The sequence below is a fragment of the Mastomys coucha genome, chromosome X, assembly GCF_008632895.1.
Source record: "Mastomys coucha isolate ucsf_1 chromosome X, UCSF_Mcou_1, whole genome shotgun sequence".
NCBI classification, from domain to species: domain Eukaryota; kingdom Metazoa; phylum Chordata; class Mammalia; order Rodentia; family Muridae; genus Mastomys; species Mastomys coucha.
Genome location: NC_045030.1, coordinates 123,130,633 through 123,137,691, shown reverse-complemented (window position 1 = coordinate 123,137,691; position 7,059 = coordinate 123,130,633). Strand labels below are relative to the sequence as shown.

The following is a 7,059-nucleotide window of genomic DNA, read 5'->3' as shown; positions in this document are numbered from 1 at the left end:
TCCTAGGATTTTATTTTCCCCTTAGGCTTGCTTTTCCTTTCTTGATTTTTGTTCTCTTTTCTGTCTTGAAGTCCTTCTTCTCCAGAATGTTTTTCCATTTGATCTGGTTGGAGCCCCAGAATTACCCCTACCTATAACCTCCCTGTCTGTGGCAAGCTTTAGGGGAATGGGTTATGGCTCAAGTGCCTAATGAAAATTCAAACCATAACTTCATCATTTAAAAGTTTCTATATTCTTAGGAGAGACTCCCTGTGGCTCCCTACCCACAAAATGCATGGCAATGCAGATAATTATTATTAGTCCCACTATGTGAGAACACTATGCTTACCATGTACTCTATTTTGAACTGTAAGCACCTAACTTTTTAAATTGTTGTGACTTCAACAATTCCCCTCTGCAGATTCAAGTGTTTTTTATTGCCTTTACTTATTCTTGTTTGTGTGCATGCTATTACTATACCAAGATTGTTTAAACTTATTAGTAGTTAATATTATGTTTTATATAAAGCTGAGTCTGTTTTACTGAAATATATTCAGAATTTGGCTTTCTAGCAGTTGCTTTCTTTCTGTGTTCTATTTTCTTCTCTTTTCTCCCACCTTCTTTCCTTTCTTCTCTCCTTTTCATCCTTTCTTCAAGTTAGTGGTGGCTTAAGTTTAAAAGAACACCATTCTACTCTCTCATCACAACAAAAAAAAACACATTATTTTAATGTTCCCTGGTTAGTTGCTAGGAAAAACCTACATATTCTAATTTTGATACCACTGAGAAACTATCTTCCTTGCCTTTTATAGTCAGCAGAAGCACAGATTATGAACTTCCACATAGTTTGTGGTCACAGCAAGGAACATGGACATACAAATGGCTTCCAGTGTCAACATATGCCACAGAACCCATCATGGCCATTGGCAGCAGAATAGGCCATGGACATCAACATGGCTTCTGGGCTGCAGACACCAATACTGTTCGCACTGGCAGTCTGGCCCATGGACATCAACATGGGTTCAGATGTCAAAACACATACCATGGTTATCCACATAGCCTCTGTGGGCAGCTCAGAATGTGAACTTCAATATGGTTTCCAAAAGCAACTTAGGCTACAAACATCCCAGCACAGCACATGGATACCAACATGAAGCCCAGTGGCAACACAGTCCATGTATATGATATCAACCTGGCTTCAGGTGGCAGCACAAGGTACTCCAATCAACATGTTCCCCAGCAGCAGCATAGTCCATGGACACCAACATGGATTCATGCAGTGGCACAGATAATAGATATCCACATGACCTTCTGTGGTAACATGGACCATAGGCATCAACATGATGCTAGCTTTTAAAATAAATTTGTAATCAGAATGCAATTGAGGTCTTAGATTAAGATATTCATATTTATAGCTTATCATAACAATAGTTTCTCTTTATTATTTTTATCCCCTATGGTAGGCATTTGTTGAATAATCTTGGTAAATTGAAGGGTATAGTAATTTTATTTGTAAAATAAAATACATTTGTTATATAAATTTGTTATATAAAATTTATTTGTAAAATTAAATACAAATAAATATGTCTTTAGAAGAGTCTTATCACTGTTCTGTTTGTTGATACACTGTGAAAGACATGATAAGAAGCATACTGAAAGGTATTTTAAAGTATTTTTTATTTAATATTAAGGTAGAATGTCACATACTAATTATTTTTCACTTTGATGTAATAATTTCAAAAGTTAGGCACAAACAATATTTATATGCTCTTAATTTTTCTGCCAAGTTGTTGGGCAGGGTTCAAATTTTGAGTATTTGTTACCATCTACATAATTCTTTCCTAAGACTTGGGTTGCTATTCAAGAGCAACTTCATTTAGCTTCATTCTATCTGGATATTTTCAAAGAGCATTTCATAGAAAGTAACTTCTCCAGAAGAAGCTCCCTGAGGAAGAAAAGGCAAAACCAAGCCATGGTTTCCTGTTACCTAACCTCAAGAGCCTGCATGATCACACATCTGCAATTTAATCTTGGTCCATACTGATCAAGCAGGGATGGAATTATAAATAGCAGAAAATGTGAGAAATCACTGCAGATCATTTTGCAAGTGAGCTAAATGGGCAGCAGACTGGAAATAAGATGTTTTACCATTCTATTTTGTGAGTTTTATTGGTAATATCAATCCGTTCCCTGTGGTAGTCCAGAGAATAAGGGACCTGAGTGACAATTTTAAGGTGACTCTTTGTTTGCAAATTCAGTTCACATTTAATATATGTTAGACATGTTCCATGTTGTGTGAACATTTCCAATACCATACCTACTAAACAGATGCAACTGTCTTCAATATAGAAGATTATTAACTGTTAGTCCTTTACGTTTAAAGTCTATTCTTCCATATGGTGATTCCAGAGATGATAATGTCAGACATAGAATTTACATCATTAAGGCACACGACACATGAGGGGTGATCTTACAAACAAAAGTGAATAATCTCCTCAGAAAACACAACCATGAATTATTTCCAATGGATTTTTAGGCGATTAAACTTCTCATTAGCCCAACATAGTTAATATTCTAGGCATGTATTATTAATATTATTTTGTCATTATGGAAACAGAAAAAGGAATACTTGTAGTAATACCATGGATTTCAAAAATGTTATCAGAACAAAAATTATGCATGCATGAATGAAGTGTTCATTACTGTATTGCTTATTATTTTAACTCTATTAACAGGCATACTTAGTCACAGAAATCTGAGGCATGGCCAAAGGTGGAAAATTGTAGATATGATAAAGCAATCATGAACATATTTCATCTGCAAGCAATAACTAGCTATTTTAAATAATTTAAGCAATAAGATATAAGTAGATGAACTTTGAAGATACATACAATTTTATTCATTAATTTTAAGACTAAATCAAAAGGCAAGTAGTTCAATTTCTCTAACTAGAAATACAGTCAAACTCTTGACACTTCACATTATTTTTCTTATATTTTATCACTCTCAAATAGTTACAAGGTAACCTTAATATCATCAATAAAGTTATTATTATTAGTAGTAGTAGTAATAGTAATAAATATCCTGGAATTTATGAAGCTGGCATTTATGAGGCAAAACCCTATAGCAAAAGCACAAAGCTAAGTTTTAACGTATTAGTTTTTGAGGTTAAAAGTATGTATTTATAATGAAAAGATAATCCGCTGGCTTTCATTAGCTATGCATATGTAGATATGAGCAAACCTAAAAATATAAACCTTTGGATCACAAGGGGTTTCTGAGAAGCTTCTATCCTCTTCCCTCACTTGAAAGCAAAGGACATGATTCTGATTTTAAAACTTTTTAGATTTTGGACATCATACATCAACAAGTAGATTGACCCATGAGGTGAAGATCAGAGGAACTTCAGTTTCCATTCTTGAATTCTTCTCCAAAATGAGCTCCATGCTTTCTCATCACTTTGGGCTAGTATATTGTTAAGAAGTGGGGATACTCCCTGAAATGGATTAATAAATAAATACTCAGTTTAAAAGGGAGATATGTCATTCACTTTAAGACCAAATGATAAGACAAAGACATAAAGACTCTAAGGAAATATTCTAAACTTCAAAGGAATATGTAGTCCAGCCTGATCTAGACCTGGGTTTTATGTACTTTCTTCAGCATTGTCAGAAGACAATATCTAGTTACTGGATGGGATCAGGGGAAGGAGAGTGGCTAAGAGTTTTTCAATTAAAAAAACCAAAAAACAAAATCGTACTTCTGTGCAGTCTTTTATATTCTCTGTCATTGTTTTGAGGAAGACAAAGGTTGTCAATGCTCAATGGTCTCCTCACTGTCTCTTAGGTTTAGCTTTATCTCTACAGTAGCCCTCTGCAAATTATAATGCCTAGTTCCCAATAACCAAATGAAATGTGATAAGGAACTCTGTCAGTGTCTAGGGAGATCCCCACACAGTGGAATCTAGCCCATTTCCTGATGCCATAGACCTTTATTTCCATCAGTGCAAAGTAGGGGATCTTGAGCCCAAGATGCTTGCCCACTCCATTCAACCCCACTAGACTACAATTGCTTGCTAGCTCTCAACAGAGTAAAGCAATAATTCATTTCTGGAGAGTACAGCCAAGAAGTTAGTTAGCCATTCTTCCAGTCTAATTTGAGGTTGGAGGTACCAAGGTTATGAAGAAGCATATTGCATAAGCAAGGGAGAGCTTGCCTATTTTGTTGACCATATCTGCAAAAGAGATCAACTAATTAACAAATATAAATGCTCATTAATTACCTCCCTCAATAATTTTCAATGTTTGATTATGTAAGACTTTAATGAAATAAACAGCATAGCTTCATATTCAAAATTGGCAACCATAAGGAAAAATGACAGTATTTGTATAGTTCATTTATAAGATTTTGAGTTCTTTGTTTATCAGAATATAAAGCTCGTGACTGACGAGCAGACACAGTAAAATAAAGAAATACTAACACTATTTATCAGGGTATGCTGAAGTAGCATCATTTACACCAAGATTTTTTTTTTTTTATTTGGGACATGAGAACCTGTGTAATTCAGAAAATGCATTTTAAATTTAGTTGTTTTTCCTATAAATTGTAAAAGAAACTATCCCTTTTTGGATCTTTTATGCATATTCTCTGACATTTGCATGATGGCTCAGTGGTTAAAAGCACTTACTGCTATTCCAGTGGACTTGGGTTCAATTCCCAGCACTCAAATAGCAGCTCATTATCACCCATAATTTCAGTTCCAAGGGATCCAACACCTTTTTCTTGCTTCTGAGAGCACTGCATGAAAGTGGTCCATGCATTGCCTGAATTTACATTTAGGCAAACACTCATCCATATAAAGTAAAACAAGGAATTAAAAGGATATAAAAAAGAAAGTTCTCCTTTTCTAGAAACAATTCCACAGATTAAAATTCTTATATAAAATGCGCAATTGCTTCTATTTATAGCACAATCTGGAGAAAAACTGTCATTGATTTGTTTCTTTGTAAACTGTCTTGATGGTAACTCATTTAAATAGGTAAAGGCCATTTCTGGCATACTTTTAGTAGCTAGGGACATACTATCTCACTACTATAGTTTAATTCAAGAATTAAATTTGAAATGTAACAAAAGTTATGGATTTTAATGCCTTTTGAACAGTACTAACATCATTATAAAGTATAGTTCTGAGTGTTTTGACCAGGAAACGATAGACTTAATTTTAAAATAATCACTATTGATTTAGCTCTTTGATTTAAGTGTAATTCCAAAACAATTACCGAAGGATTAATTCTATAATGAAAAGATTCATAGATCTTAATTTTGAAAAATACTATTTCAGAAAAACATGAAATTTGATAAAAAATGCATGCTAATACTTTGTAGGCTATAGATATCCAATTTATTTTTAGTCAGCAGGGCAAGATATGTATGTGTAGGCATGCAGGTAGAAGTCAGATGACCATTCCCTGGAGTCATTTCTCTCCTTCTACTTTTATGTGGGTGCCAGAAATGAAAATTGGGTTTCCAGGCTTGTTGAGCCTCCTTGTTAGGACAGAGATCAACTTTTATAAATACAAATGTTAGTAAAGTAAGTCTAGTCTGTTAGAGCTAGCTTTTTTTCTTCTTTTTTTAAAAAAATATTTATTTATTTGCTTATTTATTTATTTATTTTTAATAGATATTTTCTTTACTTACATGTCATATTATATCTCCTTTCCCAGTTTCCCCTCTGAAAAAAATCAAAATCAAAACCAAAAACAAAAACAAACCCCCTGCTCACCACTCCACCCTCTTCTGCTTTTGATTGTTATTTTGCAAATCCCTTCCAATCTCATCATGTAATTATTGGTAAAAATTTTCATTATCTACATCAACCCTGGCTATACACTTCATGACCACTACTAATTATAGCTGTTTTGAGAGACTAGAATACCATATATTAAAACTATCATATGCAACTTTCATATCAATATATTGCAGTTAGAAGGAAAGTGAGCCCAAGTAAAACCAGCGTATTGGGAAAGTAAATTTCAAAGGCAATGACATAGTAAGCCCTGGTATATTTAAGTACACCAAATGGCATGCCAAAGTTAAGGCCAAATATATTACTCATTATGATAAATGTGAATGGATTAAATTCTCAAGACACAAGACTAATATTCTAAGACTAGGTTAAAGAAAGGTTAAAACTAAAGTAAAGAACAAAGCTATCCCAGGCAAATGCAAATGGGAAAAAAGAAAAGGTCACCATTTCAACACCAGGCAAAGTAGAATTAAATTTAAAAAGCATACAAGTACATTGAGAAATCTGTCCTTTATTGATAAAAAAAATCAGTTAAGAATTAGACAACACAAAAGTTGTTAGGACATAAGGGAAAGTTGGCAAAAACAGAACCACAGGGGAAGATTTTAGTACAACTTTGCTGCTAACTGTAGGTAAAATAAGGGAGGAGAATAAGGCACCAGACCAATCTATTAGTGTTACCAACTTGATGACTCATTAATAGTACAGCAAAAACAGTTCTGACTTTTTAAATATTGGTAGATACTTAATAAAAATTAACAAAATATTTTAATTTACCAAATGATTTTACTCTATTCATTGCACAAGTGGCATCAACCTCATTTTTAACAAGAATGCATAAGACCATCCAGCCATTATTTCAAGGTTGTAACTAGGAAAAAAAAAAACCAAAACCTTAAGCATGTAAGATACTCCTGAAATAACTGTGAGATGTAAGAGAAAATAAAGATTAGCTTGAATCTATATATAGAAAAGACTGCAAACACAAAAAGGTATGACCAAAGTATAAGGTCTCGCCAAGTACTGTGGTGGATATCTTTAATTTTAGCCCTTCTGAGGGAGAGGCAGGTTAATCTTTGTGAATTTGAGGCCAGCCTGCATCTACATAAATTCCAGGTTAGCCAGGACTACATAGTGATAGCCTTCTCAAAAAAGATTTTTGTAATTATGAAATCTGAACTGCAGCAAAAGAAAATTAACTAGTTGAGAGTATTATAAAATATTTATCTAATACTAATTGTAAAATTAATGTCAATCTTCTAAAGGTCAAATTA

At 33.6% G+C, this 7,059-nt stretch overlaps 1 pseudogene; it reads left to right on the top strand.

The window, feature by feature from the left end:
* The first annotated feature begins 1,129 nt into the window (after nucleotides 1-1,129).
* Nucleotides 1,130-7,059, top strand: part of LOC116093588 — a 16,155-nt pseudogene continuing 10,225 nt past the window's right edge.